The sequence below is a fragment of the Rhinolophus sinicus genome, chromosome 1 (genome assembly GCF_057876585.1).
Source record: "Rhinolophus sinicus isolate RSI-liver-muscle chromosome 1, RSI-T2T, whole genome shotgun sequence".
Lineage (NCBI taxonomy): Eukaryota > Metazoa > Chordata > Mammalia > Chiroptera > Rhinolophidae > Rhinolophus > Rhinolophus sinicus.
The window spans coordinates 106,420,712-106,435,790 of NC_142501.1; the positions used below are offsets into that span (position 1 = coordinate 106,420,712).

General features: G+C 47.9%; 1 long non-coding RNA gene across 2 annotated transcripts; it reads left to right on the forward strand.

Moving 5' to 3' along the window:
* Window positions 1-894: 894 nt before the first annotated feature.
* On the forward strand, window positions 895-14,371 carry LOC109450687 (uncharacterized). Of its 2 annotated transcripts, none has more exons than XR_012493788.2 (3): window positions 895-1,258; window positions 7,089-7,250; window positions 9,984-14,371. It is a non-coding gene; the product is annotated as an uncharacterized LOC109450687 (long non-coding RNA). The 2 variants fall into 2 exon arrangements; XR_012493787.2 differs by having other exon boundaries at window positions 902-1,258; window positions 7,092-7,250.
* The last annotated feature ends 708 nt before the right edge of the window (window positions 14,372-15,079 follow it).

Consider the following 15,079-nt stretch of genomic DNA (forward strand, 5'->3'; position numbering starts at 1 on the left):
CAGCCACCATCTTCTTGCTAGCCGCCATTTGCTGCTAGCGTAGCCACAGCAGTTACATTAGTGGCCAATGGCTCCCTAGTTACAGCTGACGGCCAACTAGCCACAGCTGATGGCCATCCAACCACAGTTGATGGCCATTTACTACCTGAGCCAGCACCTTTCCACGTGAGGCCGAGAGCCTGGAAACTGCACTCCTGGCTCTGTCCCCACACTGCACAACTGCAAGAGGCCCCAGTCACATAGCAACCTGCCTGAAGGGATTTATGAGTTAATGGGAACAAAGAAATCTTGATTTAGATCCCTTTACTTATAGACAAAAGGGTTAGAAAGAAGCAGACTTATCCACGCCAATGCCAGGAACAACAAGCAGTGTAAGACAACTGTCTAAACCCAGCCTGAGGAACAAGTGACCTGGTTCTAGCCCCAGCTCAACCAGGAACTAGCTGTTTGACCTTAAGCAAGGACCTTAGTGGAATCACTCCCAAGAGTACACAAAACGTGCAGAAGTCCTGGAGAAGCTGTATAATTTAATAAGTGTCATGTATCATTATTTTGAAAGCTAAAATCCAACGGGAGTAAAAGGCCTGAGAGGTCCCGCTGGCTGGGTCACTCTGGAGTCTCCGATTCAGGAGGCAGGATGGGGACCGGTGGAAGGTTCAGTGACGGGGCTCCAGGGGAAAGCCAGGTGGGGCTAGTCTTACCTAAATACTCTTAAGAACAGAGAAACAAGCCCACGCCCTGTACCACCTCTGCTTTTCACCCGTCTCAGCTGGAACAAAGCCTCTTTGTGAGTTTAATGGAGCTTGACTTAGCAAACTTTTCCGTCTCCCTCTTCTGTAGGAGAAAAAAAAACAAACCGTTCTCCGCGAGGCTCCTTTGAAGGCTTTGCAGCTTGTGTTTAGGCAAACAGGAACCTGGCTGGGACCGCCCTGCTAAATGAGCTTTTTGGCAAGACTTTCCCGAGGCCTCCTGTGTGCAGAGGCTGAGGAGAGGTGGCCGGGAGGGGGCGTGAGCCGGGAAGGGGCGCTGTGCCAGGCGCCTTGGGCCCTCAGTATTGCGGCTGACATTTCTGAGTGCGGGTCTGCGCCAAGCCCCGTGCTGAGTCTTCATTGTATTTATTTACTTATTGGAACCCACGTAAATTAGCTCATTTAATCCTCTCCACCAGCCAGACTGGTGGGGACCGTGGCCCATTTTCTGAATCAGGAATGGAGACTGGAGGAGGTTGCATAACTTTGTGGGAGGCCACACGGACCAGGTGAGTCTGACCCCAAGGAAGGCCTGTGCTCCCCAAAGAGCCCCCAGCCTCCGCCCATCCTTTCCAAGCCCCGAGAACCCGGATCCTGTACGTGGCAGCTTCATAACCATGCCTGAAATCGCTCAGTCACCCCAGCAGGGCGCCATTTTCTCAGCTTGAGGATAAAGGGCACTCAGCAAACTTGCTCTGGCCTCCTGCTCCAGGGGGTGAGTCAGCCCCTCTCTGCCTGCCTCACTGCACACTCACACACTCACACACACACACACACAGTCACACACTTGCACTCACTCTGTCACACACACACAGCCCCCTCCCAGCATACGCGGGGAGATAAGGCACTGGCACCTGCCAGGAACAAGAAGCTCTCTATCTCAGGGTGACCTCCAGCCCGATAAACAGTTCACCCCTTCACACTGAGTGACTAATGATGGGTGTGAACTCTGAATGTGGATGGGGAGACAAGAGGGAGGGATGAAGTCATTTATTTAGTTATTTATTTATCCATCCCCCACCCCCTCCCCTTTGGCAACAATCAGCTATATCTATGGGTCTGTTTCTGTTTTGTTTATTCATTTGTTTTTGTTTTTAGATTCCACATATAAGTGAAATCTTACGGTATTTATCTTTCTCTGTCTGACTTATTTCACTTAGCATAATGCCCTCAGGGTCCATTCATGTTGTTACAAAAAGCAAGATTTCATTTTTTTTCTATGGCTGAGTAATATTCAATTGTACGTATGTACCACTTCTTCTTTATCCAGTTGCCTATTGATGGACATCTAGGTTGCTTCCATATCTTGGCTATTGTAAATAATGCTGGACATAGGGGTACATATATCTTTTCGAATTAGTGTTTTGTTTTCTTCAGAGAAATACCCAGAAGTGAAATTGCTGGATCATATGGCAACTCTATTTTTAATTTTTTGAGGACTCTCCAAACTGTTTTCCATAGTGGCTGTACCAATTTACATTCTCACCAACAGTGCACAAGGATTCCCTTTTCTCCACATCCTCGCCAACACTTGTTGATTTATTGATAGTAGCCATTCTGACAGGTGTGAGGTGATATCTCATTGCGGTTTTAATTAGCATATTTCTGATTAGTGATGTCTATTGGCCATCTGTATGTCCTTTTGGGAAAAAGGTCTATTCAGGTTCTCAACCTTTTTATTTTTAAAATTTTTAAAATATTTTATTTTTTATTTTGGGGAAGGGGAACAGGACCTTATTGGGGAACAGTGTGTACTTCCAGGACTTTTTCCAAGTCAAGTTGTTGTCCTTTCAATCTTAGTTGTAGAGGGTGCAGGTCCAGTTGCCCTTGTTAGTTGCAGGGGGCGCAGCCCAACATCCCTTGCAGGAGTTGACCAGCAACCTTGTGGTTGAGAGCCTGCTCTCCAACCAATGGAGCCATGGCAACCTTGTGGTTGAGAGCCCGTGCTCCAACCAACTGAGCCATCCGGGAGCTCAGCGGCAGCTCAGCTCAATGTGCCATGTTTGATCTCAGTTGCACCATCCCTTGTGGGAGTCGAACCGGCAATCTGTGGTTGAGAGCCCATGCTCCTAACAACTGAGCCATCTGGCACTGGCCCATGTGGGAATCGAATGGGCAGCCTTCGGGGTTAGGAGCACAGAGCTCCAACCGCCTGAACCACCGGGGTGGCCCAACCTATTTTTTAATCAGATTGTTTTTGGTGTTGAGTTGTATGAGTTCCTTATAATCTTGGATATTAACCCCCTATGGATGTATCATTTGTGAATAGCTTCTTCCATTCAGCATGTTGTGGTTTTGTTTTGTTGATGGCTTTCTTCACTGTGCAAAAATTTTTAATCTGATATAGTCCCATTTGTTTGTTTTTACTTTTGTTGCCCTTGTCCAAGGAGATATATCCAAAGAACTATTGCTAAGAGTAATGTCAAAGAGTTTATTGCCTGTGTTTTTTTCCTGGGAGTTTTATGGTTTTAGGTCTTACATTTAAGTCTTTAATCCATTTTGAGTTTATTTTTGTATATAGTGTAAGAAAGTGGTCCAATTTCATATTTTTGCATGTATCTGTCCATTTTCACCAGCACCACATATTGAAAAGACTGTCTTTAGCCCACTATATATTCTTGCCTCCTATGTCACAGGTTACTAGACCATATAAGGGAGGGTTTATTTCTTGGCTCTCTCTTCTATGTCATTGATCTGTGTATCTGTTTTTATGCCAGTACCATGCTGTTTTGATTACTGTAACCTTGTAGTTTGATACCAAGGAATGTGATGCCTCCCACTTTATTCTTTCTCAAGACTTCTTTGGCTATTTGGGGTCTTTTGTGGTTCCATATAAATTTTAGGATTAGTTCTAATTCTGAGAAGAATGCCATTGGCGTTTTAATAGGGATTGCACTGAATCTGTAGATTGCTTTAGGTAATGTGGAAATTTTAACAATATTAATCCTTCCAATCCATAAGCAAGCTATGTCTTTCCATTTATTTGTATTAACATCTTCTTCAATGTCTTCTTCAGTGCCTTGTAGTTTTCAGAGTATAGGTCTTTTGCCTGTTTGGTTAAATTTATTCCTAGGTATTTTATTCTTTTTGATGCAGTTATAAATGGGATTGTTTTCTTAAATTCTCCTTTTTTTTTGTTCAATCATTTATTCATCAAACATTAATTACATGTTTACATAATGAGTTACATTGTTTCAAATAATGTGAAGAGTACAAATTTATCACATATCTGCTTATATTCCAGCTGTGAACATAACATATGGAGTCAAATAGATGGTAACTGAAAATAGTTCATGTTCTGAGAGACCTTAGATAAAAATAAATCAGTCAGTTGTCTAAGAAGTCTTCACTTAAGATCTGGAAAGAAAAGTATTATTGATTAGTAACTAGGAAGGCATCAATATTACTTGAGAAGAAACAAGAAATATTTGTCTTTGTCCCTAGGTTATCAAAAATGGACTTTCACAAGAGACTAAAATGAGTAAAGTTAAAGAATGTGTTGGAGACAGGCAATATTGTGCAGTGGTTAAAGTCTAGACACTGGAGCCAGACTGTCTAGATCAGATCCTGACTCCATCCCTGCCTCACCAGCTGAGTGACTAGGGAGTTACTTTGACTTTCTGCTTCAGCTTTCTCACAAAGAAATGGGGATCATAACAGACCCTACCTCAAAGTATTATTGAGGATAAACTATTCTCATGAAAGAGGGGAAAGAAAATAGCTGAAACAAGCAATGGTGCTTAAAAGTTTCACCTCAGATTACGTGTATGTCACTTCTATTTGCAATTCTATTGGCTAAAGCAAGTCACATGACCAAACCCAACTTCAGTCATAGGTTGGGGGCAGGGTGACTCTTCCCACAGGGAGGCACACAAACCAAATAGCAATGTAAAGAAATATATAGTCATCTTACCTGAACAACAGTAAATAATTAAGAATAATAATACAGTCTCACATGGGGTGAAGTATAGATACACCTTAATCTATTAAATTGTCCCAGCAGCTTTTATTAAGTAGTTCATCTGTAACACACTAATTTGAAAGGGCATCGTTATCCTGTACTAAATTCCCATATGTTTTGGTGGCTATTTCTGGTTAAATTCTCCTTCTAATTGTTTGTTATTGGTTTATAGAAACACAACAGATTTCTGTATATTGAGTCTGTATCCTGCAGCTTTACTGAATTCATTTATTAGTTCTGATCAGGTGTTTTTTTTTTGGTGTAGAATGAAGTCAATTTAATGCAATTTCCTATCACTGGACTGCCCAGAAATAAGGGGGAGGGAAGGAAGTTCTTTCAGAAGCCCACATTTGAGGCAGGGGTGTGTGAGGATCCTTCACAGGAAATTCTCTTCAGCAACAGGACTGCACTGATAGATTTAGAGGTTCCAGCCTGCCGAAGGACTGCCAGTCTCACAGCCCACCCTCTACACACACACACACACACACACACACACACACACACACACACGCAGCATGGTCTGGCAACTCCCCAAACACTGTAGTTGTGAGTAGACCCAAGACTGGCGATACTAAATATTATCATTAAGACTAGCATTTACTACACACTCAGTATGTGCCAAGCATTGTGCTAAGCTGTTTCCATGCAAAAAAGAAATTTCCAATTCCCATGACAACCAATGAGGCAGGAACCATTAATCCCATATTCCAGATGAGAACATTGGGGCTTAGAGCTTGGGTAACTCTTCAAGCTCCCATAGCTAATAGGTGACAGAAGAGCCACTTATTAACAAGCTGGCTCTTCCCCTCTCAGTTGGGGCCTCTCAGACACTGTAAAAGCCTCTACTGTTTGGGTCACCTATGCTCAGGTGACAATGCTCTTAGCCTAGTTGCTGGTGTTAGATAATTTAAGTTTTTCAGCATGTCTAATGCCTCAGTGGATGGAATTCCAGAGGAGGACGAGGCCCAATGCCACCCCAGGGCCTTTTCCTCTCTCCTTCCTTTCCTCTGCTGTTCTCTACAGCTTCTTATAGGCTCCAGGCTGTGGACTCCAAGTGGGCGTGGGAGGCCAGAGACTCTACTGTCTTTTGTTTCCTGGCTGATTTCTGATTTTCCCCGCGTCTTGTGAGGACATGCAAGGCGATGTGAATTAGGAAGCTGGAGTGGAGAGAGAGCTATCAGCTGAATCACACCTCCCTGCCCAAAAGGTGTCATCATCCTAATCCCCAGAAACTGTGACTCTTACCTCACATGGCAAAAGGGACTTTGAAAATGTTACTAAATTAAAAATCTTGAGATGACCCTGGATTATGTGTTGGGCCCAGTGTGATCACAGGGTCACGGGACACGGGACATCCATCTTCTCCAGCCCTTGAACGTCAGCTGCCTGGCCTTCAGCTCTGAACTGGAACTACCATGTTTCCCCGAAAATAAGACCTGGCCAGGCAATCAACTCTAATGCGTCTTTTGGAGCAAAAATTAATATAAGACCTGGTCTTATTTTACTATAATATAAGGCCGAGTCTTTATAATTATAATATAATAAATATAATAAATATAATATAATATAATATAATATAATATAATATAATATAATATAATATAATATAATGTATAATTTTTGCTCCAAAAGACACATTTGAGCTGATTGTCTGACTAGGTCTTATTTTTGGGGAAACACAGTACATCTCCTACTTTTCCTTACAAGAGGCAGGCAGGAGGCTCAGAGCAGTGGTAGGTGTTCACAGAGGGAGGAGCAACTCGAGGAAGGGGCTGTGAGCCAAGGAACATAGGTGGCCTCTAGAAAAAGGCAAGGAAACAGATCCTCCCCTGAAAACCTCTGGGAGGAACCAGCCTGCCAAAACCTTGGGTTTAGGCCTCTGACCTCCAGAGCTCTACCAGAATAGATTTGCGTTTTTTGAACCACGAAGCTTGTGGTCATTTGTTACCACCTCCATGGGGAACGCAACAGTGGAGGATTCATATCAGGAGAAGATACTGGGGAGTGTCATGGCTCTGGCCGCTATAACAAAATACTACACTGGCAGTTTACACCACAGACATTTACTTCCTCAGTTCTGGAGGCCAGAAGTCAGACCAAGGCGCCGGCAGGATTGGTTTCCTCTGAGGCCTCTCTCCTGAACTTGCAGACAGCTGTCACTCTGTGTCCTAATCTCCTCCTACACGGACACCAGGCAGATTGGATTGTGGGCCTCATTTTATATTAATCACCTCCATAAAAGGCCCCATCTCCAAATACAATCACATTCTGAGGGCCTGGGGGTTTGGGCTTCAACACAGGAATTTGGGGTTGCAATTCAACTCGTAACAGGGAGCCCCTGTGGCTGCCTCATTCTTGCAAGGCCCTCCCTCTTCCAGCAGCTTCTGGACCTCCTGAGGGCCCAGCTTGAGCCCAAGCCGCCACTGTCAGTGGAACTGGTTGGCGCTTGCCCAGAGACCTGATCGGGACAGGTCAGCGGGATGAAGATCCTGAGAGAGAACGTGGGTAAGGGAAGAGGACGCGGTACCAAGGATTCTCAGGTGGGCGTGGAACTCATTCTCTCTTCCAGGGAGATGCCCCACAGCCTCCTAGGTCTTCCGGGGCCCCTGGAGAGAATGAAGCAGAATGGCTAGAGTTGGACACTGAGCGGAGGAGCTGGGCTTAGACCTGTGCTGGCTGGTGGCTCTCTGCAGAGACAGCGGACAGGGTGAGGAGAGCCTTGGAGCCAGAACAGGCTGACGTGTTGGCAGTCCCCCCTGAATGCCAGGTCTGTCCCTGACAGAAGACAGTTTCCAGATTCCTTCTTCCAATACCACGCAGGCCCCGACTGACCCATAGCTGCCCCCGGCAAGATTTAGGCAGCAGAAGTGACTCAACTGCCTCCAGAGCCTGCCCCGTTTGCTCCTCCTCGCTGAGGAGGCCGCCTCCACCTGTCACCCTGTGCTGTCCCTCCCCTCCAGGCCGCCTGCAGGCCGGGTGAAATTTCTCTTTCCTACTGCGAAGCATGTCAGGGTTCCGACAGGAGATGGGCCATGCTGCCGATTACTTGAATGAAAAAGATTTAATATAAATGCTCGCATAGGTGTAAGATTGCTAACCTGATGATTACAAAGGTAAAAAGAGAACTCTGTAGCATCATCCCCAAGGCTGAGAAAGCAAAGGGAAGAGGCTGCGATGATTAAAACTTGGAGAGACTCTGGAACCCCACCTTGGAGGAAGGGCTCCCGCTGGTGCTGGCGTGTCTGAGGTGCGGTGCCATGGCGTTGTTTTTACAAGTGTTGGAAAAGCCACTAAATGGATTCAGCTCCCCAGCCCGACCTTCTGCCTCTTAGATTCTGAGTATTTCTGTCGCCTCTTCGGAAAAAAACAACTCACATTCACACTGGCTCCTTCGTCCTGCATCTCCACCAGCCCAGCAGACTCTGCCAAGGGTAAAAACCTTGGAGCCTATTAAGATGACCCTAGAACCGAACTCTATGCGATGGCTAATTTCATGTGTCAGCCTGATGGAGCTAAGGGCTGTCCAGACAGCTGGTAAAACATTGTTCTGGCTTGTGTCTGTGCTGGTGTTTCTAGGAGAGATTTGCATGTGATTCAGAGTACTGAATACAGCAGATCACCCTCCCCAAGGTGGGTGGGTGGGCCTCATCTAGACTGCCCCCCCCCCCCATAGAACAAAAAAGGGAGGAAGCGCAGACTCTTTCTGCTTGAGCTGCTGCATCCATCTTCTTCTGCCCTCAGACGTTGGTGTTTCTGGTTCTCAGACCGGAACCACACCATTGACTTCCTGGCCCTCCCGCTTGCACACGGCAGATGTGGGACTTCTGGGCCTCCATAACTCTGTGAGCCAATTTCTATCCCGAAGCTCTTTCTGTTTATCTGTATATCCTATTGGTTCTGTGTTCTCTGGAGAACCATGGCTAAGGTACCAGCAGGGTCTGTTTTTGATCTGACATCCCTCTACTTATGGCCAGGAGGTGGGTGTACTTAGGACTGTGGGAGGTTTAAATGCAATTATCAGAGGCAGGTCCCCCAAACAAAGGCTTTCCGTTTTGTTGCCAGCATTCAGGGAAGGATCCCAGCAGACACACCGGCGTTCCCATTCTTATCCGCACCTCTGTGGGATGGGTAGAGGGCTGCTCACCCTGAGGCTGGGCCATGACTGTAGCTTCACTCAGTCTTGTTCCACGGTCTCTCTGCCCAGCACCATACACTGCAGCTCTGCTCCCCCGGACTGCCAACACATCAGCCTGTTCTGGCTCCAAGGCTCTCCTCACCCTGTCCGCTGTCTCTGCAGAGAGCCACCATTGGTTTCTTCTCTGGTACGTGTCTTTGGGGAGCTTTGTTCTCAGAGAATAAGACTGTTAAACCTCATTTTATAGCGAAGTCCAGAAAAGATGGTTTTCCAATTAGGATAATTTGAGGAGGGCGTGATAAAGGGACTGGCTGTGAAGGTTACACGGGGTGTAGGACAACTACAAGGTAATGCTGCACCCCACAAGCCATGCCAGATCTGGAGAGACAGGCGATTGGTCAAGTGGAAGAAGGGAAAGAAAGTTTAGGGGAGCCATGACCTCTCAGCAAGACACAGAGCAACCCTGACTTGACCCAGCTGGGAGGGAGGCAGAATAACTACCTGCACCTCCCTCTCCTCCCTCTGGGGCTCCCCACTTCCCACCCCAAGAAGGCAGAGAGTAAGCATGTCCCCAAAGATATACCATGTAGGTCAGTCTCAGGGGAGGGAGCAGGATGGCCCTGGAGGAGCCACAAGAAGGCATCCTAGGACACCCCAGTGCCCCCTGGAGAAAGTCTACCTTTCTGTAAAACATGCCCCTTGAAAAATGCAATTCTACCTCCAAGGTAACCGAATGGTTCTTACCCAAAAAGGCTTGATGAGGACTTTCACAGGCATAGCCCCAGTTCTGAGAGGAATTCTAGAGTGACAAGGATGGTTTTAGGGTCTGAGAATGATTTGGGCCATTCTGTGTGGATCGGACATGCCCCAGGGCACCCACATTTCCCTCAAGACACCATTAAATGTGCTTGACACTGCCCAGCAAGAAAAAGCACAGGGTCTGAACAGGGCCACATGTCACCCTTCCCTTGCCAGCATGCAGGTCAGAGGTGGACACCAATTACTCAGGTCAAAACCTAAAACAGTCCTGCAGGAAAACTCATCAAGCTCGGCTGCAGGCCAGCCAGTTAAAAATGGATTCTGGTCCCTTGGAAGTGCACACAGATCATTTCTGCTAATTAAACAAATATTTTTCCAGAGCTGTCTTGGTTTCCACTGTTGTCGTTGGCCCAAGTTGCTGGCACGCCACTGGAGGCGTGCCCTGAAAAGCAGCACAGATCAGAGGAGACCAACGGGCCTTTTGGCAAAATAGAAAGGACGTATCTTCAGAGCAGAGGAGCTGAGTCCAAACAGAAAGAAGGAAGACGGAAGAAACATGAGAGCTCTGAGTCACAGCCAGCTTATAAATGTCTGCACATGCAGACACACACGCACACACACGCACACGAATGCACAGTCTCTCTCTCCCTCCCTCCTGAACCCCACTGCCCTCCCTTCCCCCTCAACACACAAATAAGCAACCTATTGCCAAATAAGAATCCCAAATTTGGAGGCTTGAGTGTTGCTTCTGTTCCTACCCTGAAGGTAGTACAGGGGCAGTTAAGAGGTTATTTGGAGAAAAGAACTATGCAGTAAGGTGCAAAGTGGTCTGCATGGGGTTCTAACCCAGAGAGAGTGGTTATCACAATGGCCCCAGCCTCCCCCACTGACAACCTTCAGCCCAGATGAAGTCCACATACACAGTGTCCCCATACAGGGTCAGGAAATTCAGGACTTTGAAGCTGGCCAACAGCAGAGCCCGGATGGCAGGTCCAGAATCCCAGGGCTTGGGCGGCCCTAAAACTAAGCAGAATTGTCAAGCATACAGGTTGTCCTCTTTCCTCACCCCCAAAGATCCCTTGATCAGAAGCACTCGGCACCCTGGGTTTTCCCATTACTGTGCTCAAACCTCCCCCCCCCCACACACACACACCCCAAGCCACCCTTTGAAACTTGGGACCCCTGGCTTTCCTCAGAAAAGGTTCGGCATCTCACTGTCCCTTGTGCACAGGACCTGCTGCGCCGACACCCGCCAGGCCCAGCTACACTTTGAAGACCCAGAGTCCGGCTCCAAGCTGGCTCCAACAAAACAACACGATACCTGTGAACTTTGCCATCCCTTGAACTCCAGACTCCTCATCTATAACACGAGACATGTGGGCTGTACCAGCGGCCTCACATTCTTTTCAGCCCTTGCTAGGCCAGCCTGTAACGCAGAGCAAAGCAGAGGCTCTCTGGTTGGAGAGGATGGGAGGAGACCTCACTGACTCCTAGGTCTCTGGGAAGCACTATTAGAAAATGCTGGACCAGCAGATTCCCTGCTAAGGGCCCTGCAACCCAGGAAGATTATGATCCTGAGTTTCCTTAGGGACCTGGATCTAAAATGTCTCCCTCCCCATCCATCATCCCACCATCCATCCCCCATAAATCCAACCCTCTGTTCACTAGTTATGCATCCCTTCTTTCAGGGTCCTTCCACTTTAGCTAATCTGATGAACTAGCCAGGCTTCAGGGCTCAAGAGGGTGCTGTTAGGAGAATGAGCAAGTCTCATCGCTAAGGGTGCTGCATTGTAGTGGTGAGCACGTCATTCCAAGTGAAAAGTGTTTTTATTTCATAAGAAATATGTGGTTTTTCTAAGCAACTGCTATACTGTAGCAATACATTGCGTAGGAGTTGAAAAATTCACCCTTTGCTCTCCCTCCCAATGTAAGCCCTCAAGATAAAGCAATGCTTGCCTGATAAGCATGATGGCAGGCTTGGCGGGCCTAGCAGTAGCCATCAGGGGGGGGCAGGGGGGGAGCAGGGCACTTTCGCCTCCCCAGGGCTCTGGCCTGTTGCAGGTGCTGCCATGAGAGCCTTGCCGGGGGGGGGGGTGAATTCAAACCCTCCTCCCTGAAGAAGTGCGGCCCTGAGCCCTTTAGGTCACTCCTCTCCAGCTTCTGCCACCTTCCAGAGGTAAATAGAGGGTTAACTCCCAGCTGCCCTCACAGGGTGGGAACAAAACCACAAAGGAATCAGAGGTCCTCTGATGAAGCAATGGTGATCCAGCTCGTGAAGACCAGACAACTGGGGTTGGATAATAATCAGAGCACCCAGACCACAAGCAGGGCTTCAGGCCTCTGGGGAGCCTGCACTTCAGTAGGGCTGGCAAGAAGCACTGAGCCCAGCACCTTGTGGTTCTGCAGACTATGCTTGAGCACTTGTGGTGACAGGAGTTCTCCAGCTGGTCCTGGTGAGGAGGAAGTCCTCTCTCACAGGGAGCCCATGCCCTCCTCTCTTGCTAGGCACACGCCTGGGGCTTCTGCTGGGCTTATCCGGTGGAAACCCAGGGACACCCTGCTCCCGGGCTGTACGATCACACTCACCAAACAAACAATTCCCATCTCGCATCAAAGAAACCTCACGGTGTTATGAGCAACTCAGCGTCTTTCAGGCTGGACGTTTTCTCCCCTAATCACCAGACCTTCCCTTGAGCTCATTCCTGCCAAGTGTTTCATCTCCGTGCGTGTCCTGTTTGTGGACCAGGGGAAGTGTGGGTACATCTGATCTGAGCATGTAGACCTGCTGCCAAACAATGCATCAAAGGCCACTTCATGGGGAAGCACGCAGTCTTGTTGCAATTCTGGAACAAATTCAACCTAGCATAGCATTCCAGAAGGAAATCCCAACTGACCTCCTGCTCCCTGAGTTCCTAAGTCACCAAACTGCCTGTACTGTCCCTTGGGCACTCCATCATCTGCTCTTTCTCAGCATCTTTTCTCTTGGAAGAGAGTCTAGGAGATACAGCACTTCTCCCCTTTCCCTCAAAAGGAGGTGGGTCCTGCCCCAGCCCCACATTTTGATCAGAAGTGTGGATCACAGAGCTGTCTGCTGAGGGGTTGCACCCCAGAATCCCTCCCAGCACTGTTACTTCCAGGAAGAAGACTGATCGCAGTGACTGCCTGGGGGCGTCTCCTGGCAGGACCAGGAGAGCCGGCTACCATGGTCTGAGGGCACTCCTGCCCTTGGCAGGGGGGTGGCATGAGACTTCACGTGTGCCAAGTGGATGCTCACCCCAAAGCTCCGGGGCTGCATGGGTGTGCCCCAGAGCAGGGCCAGGGCAGGAGATGAGAGGGCATCACCCACATCAGGAAATGCTGCTGTGCTGGGACCCCGAGCGTATGTTGGAGGGCTGCTAGAGAACAAATGCACCCCCCGGAGAAGGCCAGTAATAGGTGCCTGGAATGAGAAGACCACTCCGTAACCCACAGCACCATAGCCCCCTGCATCCCTTTTCTTCATCCTGCCCCCAGAGCTGCCCAGGACCCAGACAGGGGACTCCAGCCCTGAAGCTGGGAGGGCAGCACGAAGGCCAGGCAGAGCTGGACCCTGTTCCCACACTTCTGGGGAACATCTCTCCCCACATGCCCATGCATGACTACTGCCCACAGCCTTCTCCCAGCATGGAGAAAGAGACTGTGTACTCCAGCCACCTACTCTGGAAGTAGGCTGCTGGCCAACTATGAGGGACAAGGCGACTGTCCCCATAGGACGTGAGCAAGAGACAGTCTCGAGCTTTGTTTCCTCAGACTTGGGCAGGCACAGGAAGAGCCCCACCATCCTGCACATCCTCCTTCAACCACCTGTCTGTGAAGAGTTCCCCGGCACCTTTGCCAGAGGAAGAGGGTCTCTTTAGAGCTCTTACAGCAACTGGGCTTCTCTCAGGGGACTTAAGGACGCAAGTGTTGTATCCTGCTTATCTTTGAGTCCCAATTGCCCTGGACAGAGAGCATGTGCAGCACATACAAAATCAAAAACATGTACTGAATTGAGTCTAAAACAAGGAGCCCAGTGTCTGGGGACAGCCTGAGTATTTCCAACACCATGGAATCAGCCAGCTGTCTGTTTCTATTGTCCTCTCTAAGTGATGAGGGCAGCCTGTCCCCAGTCCCTGTGTTGGAGGCAGGAGACACTTCGAAGAATATAGGTGTTGTTCCAACTCAAGTTCATTGCGTGTTTCAGGCATTTGGACCCAGATAAATCACAGATGATATAATCCACAATTCTCTTCCAAGATTTCCTTATGTGGGAAATTCGTCCAGCAGCCATAACTCAGCTTTGTGTAGTTACACATTTGTTTAAGTGCACAAACTTTTTTATGGGATTTCCCTTCCAGAGAGAATGCCTCAGCATAGTGCTTAATGAATGGAGAACAACATATTGGTGACCCTCATGCAGTTATGCACCGACTATTGCCATCTATGAACTTTTGATCTTTGATCAAGTGGCTTGGGTACTTTTTTACTCTTCCCCAAGCCCCACAATACCTCTGGGAACCTGGACCATATCGATACTTAATCAGATTGTACCACATGGGAATTTCAAGCATGAATGATGCAATCTCCCTCATAATAAAACTCTATTATTCCCTGAGCTTACAGTCACACTGCCCGCCTCAGACCCCCGCACACTGTGTTTTCCTTATCACACACTTACTGTCTGGAGAGAGAGCCAGAGAGGAAACTGTTAAGAAACAGAATGTCTAAATAAAGTCAGTTCTTCCCTGAGCACTTTGCAATCATTATTCAAAGAACATTTCACACACACTCTCTTGTTCTGTATAAAGCACACCTTCCCGGGTGGCTTGAGAAAGTCACAAGCAGCTAGGCCTAAAGAGGAGTCACACACAGCCATAAATAACTTGTCTTTTTGGCCAGCTTCTAATTTAACGGCAGTCTTGAGGAAAAATGCAAAGAACATTTAAACTATAAACAATGACACATAACCAAAACTAACTGGCTGGGCTTGAAGGGGTAAGTCGGGTTTCCATCTAAAATTAGACCGGCGTTCTTTGTAAAACTCTGATTCAGTCACTTCAAGTTCTTGTCTGAAATACATCTGAGTCTTGGCCTCTTTCTCTTGGCGCCCTTGGCTTTGTCTACAGACACTGAGTGCCTGATAGGAAAAGGTCAGCACGGGTGCTGGGGGAGGGAGATGACCGCAGGGTTAGGAGTAATAGATTGTTCTTGCCCAGAGATTGTTTGGAAACAGGTTGGAAATGATCTTTTAATGACTTTGGGTGCCTTAAAAGAAACATGTTCGATTTTATTTAGAACAGTTTTGCGGGTCAAGCCAATCAATCAATGGCTGTTTACTGAGAATAGCAGAAAAACTTAAACCTGACGTTGACGCTCATGGAGTTTAGGATGCATTCTCCAGGGGTGAGGAGCCAAGTTCACCAGCCCAAGACTGAGGAGGGGGCAAGGTCCAGCTCT